Here is a 447-nt window from a genome sequence, read left to right on the forward strand (position 1 = left end):
CCCCTTCCCCGTCTCCCTCATCACTCAAAAAAGCCATGGTTATCGAGAAGCAATAGAAATACAAATCCATATCATTACGACTCGATCCTCCTGTTCAGGGCCTGTGACGGGGGGTCCTTCAACTCCAGGTTATCCGAGAAAGGGGAAGACACTTCAGATCTCACAAGAGGGCGATTGGATCCTCTTCGGTATCCTTGAACGATGCTCCTTCACCCTCCTGGAGACCAGAGGACGCCGAAGTTACCTGGATTTATACAAACTCTGGCTCTCCGGCTGGCCCTATTCTCGTCGCCTGGCACTGATATGTTTTCATAATAAACCGGCTTGAGTTCACTATTCCTCTGTAGCTTTTCCCTTTTCTCCGAGATTGCTTGGGAAAGAGCCTTTGTGCTCTTATTGATATGGGCCGTGTGTTGGGGCGTGTACAGGAAGTATCTTGGAGACGAC

This window comes from Penaeus monodon, chromosome 27 (genome assembly GCF_015228065.2).
Source record: "Penaeus monodon isolate SGIC_2016 chromosome 27, NSTDA_Pmon_1, whole genome shotgun sequence".
In the NCBI taxonomy this organism is placed as follows: Eukaryota; Metazoa; Arthropoda; class Malacostraca; order Decapoda; family Penaeidae; genus Penaeus; species Penaeus monodon.